Source organism: Coloeus monedula (genome assembly GCF_965178545.1).
Source record: "Coloeus monedula genome assembly, chromosome: 3".
Lineage (NCBI taxonomy): Eukaryota > Metazoa > Chordata > Aves > Passeriformes > Corvidae > Coloeus > Coloeus monedula.
The window spans coordinates 69779415-69793860 of NC_138783.1; positions in this window are offsets into that span (position 1 = coordinate 69779415).

Below are 14446 nucleotides of genomic sequence, written 5' to 3' on the forward strand. Positions count from 1 at the left end.
TGTCTTAGAGTCTCACAACATTTAATAAATTCAAGCTCATAACTTCCCACTGATTTAGAGTGGTAATTTTTCAGTGTTACACTGTTTCCCATATTAAGCCATCCCAAATTCTGTTAACACCTTCCAATTAAAATTTACTTGAGAGAATTGATAAACAAAATGTTCCTTCTTTCTGAGTGTTAATGATAGAAAGGAATAGTGTTTTGGGGAGACACTAATATAAGTGAAAGCTCCATATACTGAGAGGTAAAGTCTCCAGCTCTCACATTGAAATTCATAGTTCAATGTGTGTGGTTACTTCTTTTCATTCACTAGATAGATTCATTATGGTAGGAAAAAACTTATAAGTAGTAAGTGTGGAAACACTGACTTTCAGGCAGATTTTTGAACCTGAGGATTAAATGTATTTGAGGGCAAGGAATGAAAAAATTTGGTGAAGCCTGTGAGTTGTAAGAATGAACAAGAAGATATGTGGCTAGATAGAGGTGGGATAAAACCATGGTGATATCATTGGAAGAGATGTGTGAACCAGAGAAATTCGAATAAATATGAAAATGGAACTGAATAAATGGGAGTAGTTCAACAGGAACTTCATCTGTTGGTATGCGTGGATGTTGAAAAATTTTTGCTTTAATGCCACAAGGGCAGTGAAAAAGCTAGTCTGATAGGATGAGAGACAGATTTAAGGAGAGTTAGAAATGCTAAGGGGTATATCCTGGTTTTTCTCACTATTCATTTGCTATAAAAAGTTTCAACTTTTCCTTTGAAAAGGGAGGATAGTGGAAGAAGGTTCTTCTGTTTCCATATGTTTTGCTTCCAAATGTTTTTTGGTTTTTTTGTTTTTTTTTTAATTGAACACTACCAGTTCTTAACAAAATAAAAATAATTAAATTTCAGCAATGTTGAGCTATTTGAACCATTTCATAGGAAATAAGAATTTCACAAACATTGATTCAACCCCTGATCTGAGCTTGGTTACACACCTACTTGTTCCCCTTAGTAAATTCATTCTGGTCAACCTGAACATCTCAATTAAACACCTTCCTCCCTAAAGATCTTTTGCAGTACTCCCTGGTATTCTTCCTCCAGTCCTGACCTCTCTTTGTATGATGACTCCATTTATGTCTTTCAGATGCTGCCATTTCTGACACCTTTGGATAGAGTATGTACTTCACAGCAAACTGGCTGGCAGGTATGGACTCTCCTGTTATTTTCACTCTTGACTCAGAGTACAAAGTACTTCAGAAAAAAATTCTCACAATAGTATAGTATGAATATATGTGATATCGATCTTTTCCAGCTAGGCAAGGTAAAGGATATGTGTGATACCATTGGAGATACATAAACTTGTACAGTCTTGGCACAGAGGTGCTTTCCTCAGTATATTCGAGGAAGTCAGAAGCTGGGAGTTGATTGATTTTTTCTTTCTTTTTTCCTTTTATTTCAGGTTGACCTTAGTTAACATTAAGAACAACCTGAGACAAATGGAAAGTCCGTTCTAGTGGGTCGGCTTCATTCTCAAGATGGTAGAATTGTTGGGGCAAGCACAAATGTTGAACATTCAGAGGTTTCCTTTATAGATGTACACAAATAGGGCTGAGGATGAGGATGAAACCTGCTTTTGTACCACTCCCAGCTTCCATTTAATTCTCATCCAAAGGCACACACTGCTGTGATACGCCCTGCTGTCAACAGGAAATTCTATGAGCCTCCAAATATATCACCCTAGTAATGGGCAATCATAGCAGAAACTAAAAGTGTTTGTTCAGAAGTTTCCTATTGGGATTTCTCCAACTAACCATTGGAGCAAGTGGAGGTTTTTTTGACACAGTGACATTTAGATCATCCATGCTTTTTAACAGAACAGTTCCGTAAGGGTTCAAGTACAATTTAGCACCTGAGAAATACTTAAAAGACCACAGAAATCATTGGGATCCCTTCCACTGATCTCAGCAATCTATGGATACCTTTTTATTGTCTTTAATTTTCTCATTCAGATATATTGTGTCCTTCTGTTTTGAACATGTGACCATCCTGGCGTCTGCAGTCAGATGAGGAACTTCACTCCCCACTTTTCAGTTAGCTCCACGCACCCCACCTTTTTATTTTCCTTTCCCTCAAAACTGACTATAAATGTCAACTTTCAGAAAAGAGGGACGTACCAAGGATAATATTTTCTGAGACATGGGAATACCTTCACTTATGTTAAATAGTTTCCAGTTGGCTTATTTTCCTGTTTGGACCAGGGTTTTAAAAGATTCTGAATTATACAAAAATTAAAAACTCACCACTGCCTTTTCTGAGTTATGTACCACTTTAAGGTACTAGAGTCATCTGTGGTAGGGAACTGAGCTACTACTGCATAACACTCAAGAGTTTACCCTAAGTATAAAGGCTTGCTCCCCTCCCTTTTAAAAGGGACTGAGTACACAAAGAAACTGGTGGCACATAGGTATCTACGCTTATGAGGATAGGAAGAAAAAAAATAAAGTTCATGATCTGACAATGCTGGTAACACCTCTCTGCACTAGAATGCATGACTATCACAGAGCAGCTGATCAGAAGTACTAGTTACATTTCTAGAGATACAAGCAGGACAGAAAGTAGCAATTTAAACTCTTGGAAAGCTTAGGAAATCACTCCATTTATTTTGATCTCATCATTTTTAATAGACAACCAGAGGAGTGTGAGGACAGCTGACAATGAATGTGATTGATTGACTGTGAATCCAAAAATACTGTGTTTTAAGTCAGGAATATGAATACATCAAAAAAGTTTCTGTCTTTAAAAGGGGGGGAAAAAAAGAGGAGAGAGGCGACTGTGCAGCATGAAAACCTCATCATTTCCTCTGTAGGAGAGTGCTCTGCAGCTAGCTACAAACCTCATATTCACAAGGCAAACAAAGCATCATTTTTTAATGACTCTTCTGAATACATTTTTGCAGCAGCTTGCCTAGACCTGCTTGTCATAATGGTTTCTTCAAACGCTTTTTAAAGCCTGTGATGTTCAAGGCCCTAGCCTTCCCCCTCTCTTGCTTGTTTTTTATGTGTCACAGTTGTCAACTAAAATAGAGCACCTAGCCTTTGTTTCAAGATGGTACCTGATCAATATCATCAATCCGTCTCACTCCCTCTCCCTCTCCCTCTCTCGCACTCTCTCTCTCTACAGCTGTATCCATTTCCTCCTGGCAAAAAGGGACTTTATGAATAAATGATACTGAAATGCTGAGGGTTCAGATACTAAATAATGAATTTCACCACCAAAAACACAACAACTTCTCCAATCATAAAATACCGCTCCTTCCATATTGATTGTGCTTTGGCAACTAGATGCAGTGCTAGGCTTCACTCTGCAAGGTGTTTAAAAAGAAAAACAGGTTTACCCAGGATTTATCATGTATGGAAAAATGTAATATCTAAGTAGGCTGTCTGCTAATGTCTGGCATAATGTTTCTTCATAATGGTTAACCCTTTTGCAGGGAGTGGAATAAGAGTGCCTCTCTCTCTAGATGGGAACTTTGCTTCATGGGACATTACAGTAAGTGTGTCATCTATTCTGCGCTGTTCTACGGTTACTAGCTTAAAAATGATAATGCAAAGCTCCTTGTGTTTTTTGAATAGCAGCTGTGTGCAGGGAACAGAGGATTTGTTAGCAGGACCGGGTCCTAGGTCAGGAAAGCTGCAGCTGCTGTTCATCCTAATGTTGCTGGGTGCTGGGTTTGTGGCTCACTCACTGTTGCATGCAGTGGGTCAAGGTTTCGGAGCATTTGTTGTCTGCTCAAATGTGACTTGCTTTCCTATTTCCCTCATGAATGGTCTCTGCTGGCGCATTTCTGATGTGCAAAGAATGCCAGTATCCGCTATCTGAGAGAAGGCTGGGGTCAGGGGGGGTAGATTCATGGCATGTGATTGGCAAAACCTGCCTTCTATCAAGTTGTAGGCTAACTTTTTTGACTGAAATGTTCTGTGTCTGCCTATAAATTTGCTTTACTGCCTATTAATGTCAGAGAAGTTTCATTTTTAATTAGGTGAAATGAGTAGACTTTGTTTTATGAGGAATGTTATATGTCCCACCTACAAGCTTCTTTGAGAGAGAGAGAGGGAGAGAGATAGATATAGAGATATATATACATAGTTCAGGTTCAAGGCATGATGTCACTCAAGTGAAAAGCCAAAGTAGGTAGGGTGTTTTTTTAAGAGACAACGTCTCAGTGCTTTTGGTAAATTGGTAATTTTGCTATTGGAAAATTATTTTCAAATAGATTAGTCAGACTGCAAGTAAATTACGTTTTGTTCTGCATTCTAATGAATTTGTATTCAACAATAAAAGCTCTGTGGCTCGTGTTCCTCTTTCAGAGGTAATACCCAGTGCTGTGGTGCTTAACTGTTTATTCAAATGATGCATATACATTTTTACATCTTCATTTATTTATTTATTTTAACTTATTTTAGTGGGGAAAAATACAGGCATTAATTTAGAGCTACTGATGCAATGAAATGGAGGAATATATTTGAGCTATTAGCTGCTTCAATCTCCTGCCCACAAATAATTGATGAGTTTCTATTAAAGATTGACAAGCCGGCAGACTGCAAAGCATTTTTTACGAGAAAATGCACTGTAGTTACCAAATATGCATGGTACCTTGTATTCTGTTGCTATATAGTAACAGTTTTGGAGTTGAATTTTGTTTCTTATAAAGTTATTGGTTGGTATTAAATTACGAAGAATTTGCATGGAGTAGAAAGAAAAAGAGACAGAGAAATATAAAGCAAGCAACACATGCACACACATCAGAATTCTCCTTTGCCATTTTTCATGTGCTGTTACTGACTTTCATGTAAATTGTTTTAGAATTCTCTTCAACTCGTCTTCTCTCTTTTTGGGTTGGACTATTGGGATGCATCAAAAAATGTAGAAATGCAAATTCTAGTAATGCTAGCTGAGCCTATGAAGAACAGCAAGCTCCTCATCAGCATTGTTCATATGCAAGCAGAGTGATAAAATGCCTAAATAATTTTATCCTCGGCTCTGCTTTTTATGAGAAGTTATGCACTTATAAAATAAAATGAGGGAAAAATAAGTAGAAAATCCTTTGTGCATAATTTTTAATTCATAAAGAAAAAAATTGTTCAATGTGAAATTATAAGAACTCTAAGTTTTACTCATAATATATTTCCCTGTGATATGCATAATCACAAAGATTTTTTTCTATTTGAAGCAAATATTTTAAGACTTACAAATTGTCTGTAAACTCATTCCTTTTCTTTCTTATGATGCTTTGTTGAATAAATATACTTGCATTTCATTCTGTATAACATCATTCTTGTAGAAGACATATGGTCTTTAGTAACATATTAGGAGACAAGATAAAACATCTTTTCTGGGAAATCAGACTTGGGAAGAGAAGGGAGACAACCAGGGGAAAAGAAGATCTGGATATTTTAAAATTTGAAATCTTAAAATGTGCTTTATTAAATAAAGAGTAATTACACCAGCTTCTTTTTTATTTACAGTATCTGTGGTTTTGATTTCACCTTTAAATATCTGATGATAGGCAATAAGATAAACAACCACAAAAATTAGAGCTTAGGTACAACTTGAATTAGCTTTATTTATTGTTGCCACATCATTTTAATTTGTGGCAATAAAATGTAATTATTATTCTGGAATTCCTATACAGTAATGAAGAAACAAAACATATTATTTTTAAGTTGTACAGTACCTCCATAGTAAAATGAATAGTCAGGGCAAATCTTTTTTTATTTCACTATTTAATCTCTGAGATGACCCATTTAGCAAGCAGTTAATATGCTGATGTGTACAGGAACATTTTTGATGACACAGATCTTTTAAGGCAGAGTGTCTACACACAAATAAACCTACACATGCCACAAATCAAAAGTTTCTTATTCAGAAAACTCCACCTGCTAGATAAATAGACAGGCATACATTTTTGACTCGCAGTGCATGTTCTATAATAGGTTGTGCAACTGGATTTAATTTGACTATATGGATTCAAATATTTGTTACTGCCCACTTTAGGGAGACAAAAATTAAAATGGTTTGGTGCCTTACAGGATATGCAAGGAATAAAAACAAAAGCTGAAGCATCTTAGAAATGCAGAAGGTATATTATTAAAAAATAATAGAATACAAATACTAGGGAATATCTTTGTTATGTACAATGTTACTGGCTACATATCTTAGCTTCATTTTGTATTTATGAATATATTTTCAGTAGAAGGATAAATAGGTGAAAATAGTTCACTACCATATGATTTGTTTTATCCTTAGGCATTGCCTGGGGTTACTGGTACAGCCCTGGCTCTCAGTACCGAAAAGTGAAATGTGCAACAATGAAAATTTTATTAAAACGTATGTTAACCCATTACAGTATGTTCACTTCCAATTCTTTGTAAGAATGTGTGATGTATCATTTTGTGTGTGTCATTTTTTTAAAAAGATATGAGTCAAGTAGAGGAGCAAATTTAATGGGAGAATTTTATGGGAAACATTATACAAATGGCAGAGTGTGCGATTCCTATTATTAAAATAATTTGTCATTGTGTGAAAAAATGGTATAAATTTCAAGAAAGAGTCTTCTTTAGTTATCTGCCCTTTTTTTAATGACAGCAGCTTTTGTGCAGTAAAGGCAGACACGTTTTCAAGCAAAGCCCATTTCAGACCAGAATTTCTGAGAGCCCTATTAATGTTTCATGCTAATCAAGGAGAGTGGGAAATAGAGCTGACAGGTGCTTTCTACTCTGCTTATTCCTGTCTTACTGCATTAGGCATTACTAGCTAAAAAAGAGCCAATATAGTTCTTTTCCAGTACATGTGGTGGCAAGGGCAGGAATAAAATGCTTCTTTTTATAAGTTTATAGTTGTTTTTCTTATTTCCTTCACTGGTAACATCCACAAATGTATAGATGTAGCGATTATTAATAAACATTTATTTTACTTCAAACCATGACCTGAATCGGACCCTGAAATTTCCCCCGCAGTGCACTTTGGAAACTCCAGTGTGCTTGTAGCACATCTGAGATAAACTGACGTCCACCTGGGATCCTTGTTTTTTGGTAATATTTCCATCTGAGCCAGGAAGAAACACATACCTTTACTCTAGGACAAGTCTTTTTGATTAAGGAATGTCAGGGTGAGGAACAAAAGTAAACTCTTCAAAAGGCAGCTTGAAGACAAAGCATGAAACTGCAGCAGGCATTGCTGGGAGCTGCCCTTTGCCACCCTCCCCTACCCCAGGTACCTGACTTGTACCCCAGTGTTAGGTAGGCAGAACAGCAGCACTCTGAAGTGCTCAGATCCCAGATGCAGTTCCAGGAGAGAGTGACGTGCCTTTGAAAGCCTACCCAGAAGTCCCCTCTGGCTGAGTTTAGGTACACAAGTTAGGAAGACTGGAGGCTCTCAAAGGCACGTGTCTCTGGTGCCTGCGTGGAAAGTTTCGGTGCTTCCTTTGGGAAGTCTGCTTCAATAGGCTCTTAAATGCAGATGCAAGTCAGGTGCCCAAGTGAGGAAGACCAGACTGTAGACTGTGACAACAAAATGGCTGAAGTCTGCAAGCTCGGATTTGCTCAATTATATTTGTACTACACTCACACAGGGAATTTCATAACTACAGCAGCTAGCAGTCCTTGCCGTAGCTTTGCTGGAATAATCAGGAAAAGAAGAAACCAAGCCCACTGGTCCAATATGTTGCTTTTCTCTATGCAAAGCAGACATCGTTAAACTGTCCCAATTGTGCATGGCACTCTACATGGCTGTTTTTTCATGCAAATTATAATATATACAATAATTCAGAAAATATTGATTTACTTAGGTATGTCTATAGATATTTTGAGCGTTGAAAAAAAAGTTGCATTTGCTTAATTGAAATTACTTTATATCATAAAATTTAATAGAGGCAAATCCCTAATCAGGTACATTTTACACTGATTTAACTCTTGCTTACTGTGGGTTTGGTGACTAATAATTTACTGCTTTAAGTTGAAGTAATAAATACATTCATACACATTTGAGTATTTATGAATCTGGCTTAAGTTTATATTAAGAATCAGAATCAGTTTAGCTAAATTAATTTAAACCAGGGTAACCTTTACCCATGACATTGACATGAATTTATTAAACAATTGTAATTATAACAGGAAAACAACTACCACCTTTGTCTGTCCAGACACAAATCAGTACTGCTTATTTGTTTGTTTTAAGGAGACTGCCAGCATGCTTCTATCATATTTATTTTGCTGTTAAGAAGAATGATTTCTACAGTGAAAAATGCCTACATTCAAACTCATAATAAGTCAGTATGAAGAAATATTATTAGAAGAATCAAGTTGCATTTCTTACAGGAGCGTTTTCACAATGTCTTTAGAATCCTCTTGAATAATGATGGTCAAGCACATGAGCATGTAGCTTCTAGTACCAAAAGACTTGTGCCTTTATTGTCATGTTTATTGTGTCAAATATTGCATACTTCCATTTTTTTCCTTAGGAAAAAAAAAAAGCCTTAATAAAGAATTTGCTTCTGTCGGAAGCCAATATCTTTTAACATAAATTTGAAGATAAGTGAACTTGGCATATGTTCTGCCAAGTTGCCACTGTCTACATGCCTCACATAGGAATGAGATTGGTCCCTGTGGGATAGGACAAAACATTATTATTTTGTAAAGAAGTTGTTGTCACACAAATAAATCATTGGACATACTAAGAATGGAATTCTTTAACAAAAAGGATCTCATCTTTTTTGATCCTAAATTTCCACCATAATTGTTTATAAACTTATTTTCATCATGTACCTATGTTCAGTTTAAAGGACTGATACAATGAAACTCAGGGGGGTTTCCTTTCTGACTTTGAGACTTCCCCATTATGGTGGGGGACCTGGGAAGCTTTAGCCATTTTGTCCTCTGAGCTTAAGTCTCTAAAAGCTATGGAGGGCACCACAGAAGTGAGAAGCCTCCTCTTCATCCCCTAGATAACACAGCTTACATCGCCAAAAGACCTGTGAGCACGACCTGCCCTAGAATTCCCTTAGCAGATATCTAAACCTAGTTTAGATCTGACCTCTAAGCTTAGGGAAGGGTATGCAAGCAAGATTCACTATGCTCATTGTCTTCCACTTGAGAAATGTTCACCACAAAACACAAATATTTAGAGTTGTATAGAGAGTCTACAAGACTATAGCAGCTGTTACCACCACAGATTGGTCCAGTGTGACGTGACTTCTGAAGGTTGCCTCCACAATCTGTTCTTTTTTCCAAGTCTTTCTTTCCTTCAGTGGAAAAGGGACTAGAGGAAAGACTTTTTTCTTAGGACTGATCACAGTTTCAAAATTCACAGATGATTTTAAGATAGGGATTTTCATTTATTCACCCTGCACCCTGAAGTCCTGAATAACAGATCATAGTGTGCTAAAGCACTGAAACACTCTGCTGTAAATTATTATGAAGGAAGATCTCCTTAATCCTAAACCATTTAAAATTAAATATTTTCTTTCTGTTGTTCTATCTGGAACAGTCCCTTAAAGACTGAGATTGAATATGTGCATGTAATGTGTTTATTTCTTTGCTGTCTTAGTGAAGAAATTAAGATTTTAGTGTGTTCTTCTGAAAGCTGTGTTGGGAGCCCTCCCAAAACCCAGCAATAAATTGAGAACATCAGGTTTTCAACACAAACCTTGGGCTGGTCCCATAGGGTACCTCCTAGCAAGTACTAAGTGCTGTTTAAGTTTCACCTACTTAAAATTGGTATTGCTTTCACCAAAGCAGAAAAATGTCTGCTTTCATCAGGGTTTGAGATCTTGGTGGAAATAAATGCATGTGCAGATAGTAAACTGCATCCAAAGCCCATAAGCCCATTGTCATTAAATCTCAATTTCTTAGTTTACTCTACATTTACATTTATGCAAGCAAGACTTTGCATCCGTGCAAATAGGCTGTGCCTGGGAGAGTCCCATTGGGACTGTGAAAGGAAACCCATAGAAGCCTTCACATTGATGTTTCAAAGGCTTCTGCATCTGTGCTCTATATCTATGAATAGATATCCCTTGCTCAAAAATTAGTTGCTCCTTCCCCCTCCTCATCCTGCCTTCTCTGCCACAATTCGTAATATGACTATTTATGTGCGAAGACCTTTTGCAAACAATATTATTACTCTTGCTCCCTCAAGAATGCTTAACTAAGGCCATTTGGCCCATTATGGCAGACACATTATTTATACCAAATTCCAAGTAAAAAATTCCATTTCTGAGGAGATTATAAAGTTGAGATAGAAAAACCATATCCAGGATTAGAAAAATGTAGCTAGAATTGTGTTTGGTTTTCATTAAGTGTCCTTTGACCTCTGAGTCTTATAGTCACCTTCCAATTAACACCCTTAGAGCCTGATTGTTTAGGCTCCTTTTAGATGTTGGGGGGAAAAAAGAGTAAGCTGGTCCCTAGCAGCAATCAGTTGTCTCTTTAAGAGCATCTGGGCAACTCTCTTGTCCACACAGTGATCTAGAATTCAGAGGTAGTGGCAGGGTTAGAAATGAAGCCCAGCTTGTTGCCTCTGAGCTCAGACTACAGAAGGACAATGCTTGGCCATAGCAAAGGAGCATAAAAGAAAGGCAGTTTGACCCTCTTGGGTTAAAGAGAGCAAGGCACTACAGATTTCCATCTATGGTGATATGCTCTGGCAAACACTTTATGTTTAATTAGCAGGACCAAACTCTCCTTTAATTTATGCAAGTGAAGCTCAATTGGTTTCTTCTGTAATTGAGAGAAGAATTTGGCCCAGCATCTGTAATAAATCATTAATGAGCATGTAGTAAGATAAGTTTTAATGATTAATTAACAATGTATTTTTTGGAGAAAAGTATTCTTAACATGCCCTTAATGTATCAAGTGATAATTACAATATTAAAAGCCTACTGATTAAAGCAATTAATTATATACTTAATTTATTTACTAATTAAGCTTTAATATATGTATAGTTAAGTAATTGCTAATGAGTATTTCACATTTGCTAAACAGGTCTGGCAGTAATTGCATGGGAAACACCATAAAATGATTCTTCTAGTGATTATATGAAAAAATAAAACATTCTTTGGGGTTTTTTTTCTCTCTTTTTATTGGGCTTTTTTTCCCCCCTAAATGTATTTCTTGGCTTGTGTTTTCCTCCTTGGTGAGTGAAATGTTTACTAGGATGCAAGTTTTGTAGGTCTGAAAGGTCAGTGTTTCTGCATGCATACGATGAAATGTGCTTCTGAAGCACAACTCAGTCATGCCTGTGTGAAAACAGTGATCTTACCCCCTTGTGCACACAGAACTAAAGCCTGCAGTTTTCTCAGCCTCTATTCAGATCTTAGGCAAAATTCTGGCTAAGGTTAATGGAAGTTCACCATGTTAAGACCACAGCTCTTTCTTCTTTGGTTATGCAAGGACTTTTGGCTCCTGAGCTGGACTCTTACATCTTTAATTCTTATACAATGCAAGAGAGAGAGATGTATTATTCAGTCAGATGTGGGTTCCTTAAATCAGAGCATATACAGTATCTGTTGTGGCCGTCCTTACTTTAAGTCCTATACTTCGCACAGACAAAACTCCAAGTAAAGCTGATAAAACTTTTGTCTGAGCAAACAACAGGGCAATAGAATCACTTTTAGACATACCTGACTAGACACAGTGAACTCCTGAGTTCTTTATCCATTTAAATTCCTATTGCATCCTAAGTGAAACCCAGAGCCAGAACTTCTGGTCCCAGCCCAAGTTGTGTCACAAACTACAGAACTACAGATAGTCCCTCTTTTCCCATCTCTTTGCCTTTGTTGCTCCACACATTGCCATCAGCAAGATATTATCCCTGTGTAGATTCTGAAATGCTTAAAAATACAAATAGCAGTGGCATACTATATATAGAATGGTTTGGTGTAAATATACTGCAAAACATGAAGAAGTGTCCAAGGAAGGGTTAGTGTTACTATGGCTGTAATTATTTCATAATCTACTAAGAAGTAAGTGAGCAAGACGCCTACAGCATTGACAGATCAGGGTGGAGCCTGGTAATGGGACAATCCCCAGCTTAGTTACCAACCCCTAGCTTTTGCAGCATAGATATCTGGAGATATTTAAGCAGCTTTCCTCCCTTTTCAAATCTTACACCTGCTTCTTTCACTTCAAGCTTGTGTGTATTTCTGCAAAACCCCAGCTGTTTCCTCTGCTTTTTTCTAAGTTTGGAGCCTGGGCACACCATCCCCCCAGTCTTCTCTCTGGATACATCTTCTCAGTGCTCTAATTTGTATCTAGCAGGTGAAAGTGTGTGTTGACCCAGAGCACATTCCTGGGAGAGCAAAATTAAATAGGTTCAGTAGGTCTGGGATGCACATAAACAGGTCTTAATGTAGTGTGTATTCTCATCCCACGCATTAATGAAGTCGGAGATGGACTGAATCTCACCAAAGCATGGGGTCTTTGTGAATTCCTTATGCTGTCACCAGGTCAGAAATGGACAGGAGTGACATGTGGACTCAAGGGACTACACCCCAAACACAGGGCTTAGCCTTGGCTTGCATAGAGCCTTCAGTTTTACCAAGACTCCACACATCTACCTAACTGGGTGCAAGTGACAATCTCTGGTAAAATTCCACAATCATTCCCAAGGAGAGATTAAATTACGTTTATATGGCATACACTCTAAGTTATATATGAATGCATTCTTCTGGTAAAATTGGTGTTTGTATTTATTTTTTGTATTTATTTGAGATAGCAAACAAGGGATAAGGACATTAACTGAAGATGAGGAGTTACTGAGCAAAGATTTAAAGTTGAAAAAGCACGTATCTATTTTTATAAGAGCATTAGAAAGGAATTTCAGCCAAATGTCATTCCAGAGGAATCAAGCTGGTAGCTGAGTGACTTCAGCACCCACTGACACCAGGGAAAGTTTCAAGCACCAAGTATCTCCTAAGGCTGGCAGATGTTACCTTGAATGATCTATGTAGGCATGTTCTAGAGAATCAAATAGAGATGTTGCCTCCACATGGGAGCGACTGCTGGCAGGCAGTGTCCTGACATGATCTGGCAATCAAAACACTTCCATTGAACTTCATGGATTCCATGACAAATTTGGGGTGATTTGGGGGTTCACAGAAGGAAGATTATCAGCATTAGTGCTCTATTCAGACTTCAGTAATGACAGTACTGACACTGACTGTCAGTGGTCAGGAAAGATTTATTTCTTCTTTGTTCCATACTTTGTCTTAGGGATGGCCAGCGGTTCACCTTCTGAAGAACTCAAGATTGACTATGAGAGCTATGGATTTTTATACAGGTCTTAATGAAGCAGAAAAAAACCTGTAGGGTCAAACCTTACCTAAAATATTAGTAAATGTTGCTGACTGTTCTCATGGTAAAATCCTAATCAACAGAACTGAGACAAGACAGTTCCACAAGTGCTCCTCTCTGCTGGCACCACAGCATCCCTTTTCTGTGTACATAATGTGCTGAGCTTCCACCCAGAAGTACTCCTATATTCTATGGAAGATAGATACGAAGGGTTAGACTCCTCACTTAATTTTCAGACCTCTGGAAGAAGCTGGATTGGTGCCGACACATTTAATGCAGTAGGAACATAGCACTTGTTCATCTCCTGTGGTCTGAAATCTTTGCAGGTGAGGGCTTCACAGCTGGACTGCAGAGTGCTTGGTCCCTACTTGACTTTTGAAGTAAAGACATTTCTGAATGGCAGGCTGACAGAACTGTGATCCATGGTTCAAATTGGTCCAAAGAGGACTTTAGTTTTGGTTAGAGTAGGGTGTTAATAACACCAAGGTTGTGGGTTTGATGCCCATATGGGCCATTCTCATGCAAGTCTCTTTAAGATTTCATTTTTTTTACTGCAGTTTTTACTTCTCTAACCAAGGTGTACAGAAGAAAGAAATTGTTGATAGTAGGGTACAAAATCATGATGCCCAGAAAGTTTGACATTTTCCTTTAAAAATCATTGCTTTACCTCACCAGGACTTTTTTCTCAGTAAGGTCTTTGAAAAGGTCACTAGGAACTGGAGGGCTTGGAGCACAGAAAATGAAAAGTTAAACCACCCACGCCACATGGCCTTCTTCATCCAATCAACCTAAAGAGCTCTGTGAATTTTTAGAACACACTCATAGGCTTGGTTGGTACTAGAAAATTGAAGAGGTCTCTTTTGAACAATATTTTCCTCTCTGTCCTATGAAGTGTATTGGGCATCTTTAAGTTCTATGGAAACTTTAAAGGGCGAAATTTCAGGAACAGCAAAATATGTTGGGCAAAGTTTTGAGACAGCTTTAGATTCCTCTTAAAAGGCTGCAAAGAAGCTAGGTTTCCACAGCTCTACATTTTTACATTTTGTTCCATCTCAAGTTCCCACTGAGCATGCCTTTGTGCTCCTAACCCATGTGTAACTCCCAGAGCT